The sequence below is a fragment of the Corvus brachyrhynchos genome, unplaced genomic scaffold, assembly GCF_000691975.1.
Source record: "Corvus brachyrhynchos isolate BGI_N302 unplaced genomic scaffold, ASM69197v1 scaffold261, whole genome shotgun sequence".
NCBI lineage: Eukaryota > Metazoa > Chordata > Aves > Passeriformes > Corvidae > Corvus > Corvus brachyrhynchos.
In genome coordinates, this window is record NW_008235976.1 from 18236 (window position 1) to 18528 (window position 293).

A 293-nucleotide genomic window follows, 5' to 3' on the forward strand; every position below is an offset into this window, starting at 1 on the left:
GGGAATTAAACCGGGACTAAACCGGGAATGGGAATTAAAGCGGGAATGGGAATTAAACCGGGACTAAACCGGGAATGGGAATTAAACCGGGACTAAAGCGGGAACGGGAATTAAAGCGGGAATGGGAATTAAACCGGGACTAAAGCGGGAACGGGAATTAAACCGGGAACGGGAATTAAACCGGGACTAAACCGGGAACGGGAATTAAACCGGGAATGGGAATTAAACCGGGACTAAACCGGGAACGGGAATTAAAGCGGGAATGGGAATTAAACCGGGACTAAAGCGGGAAC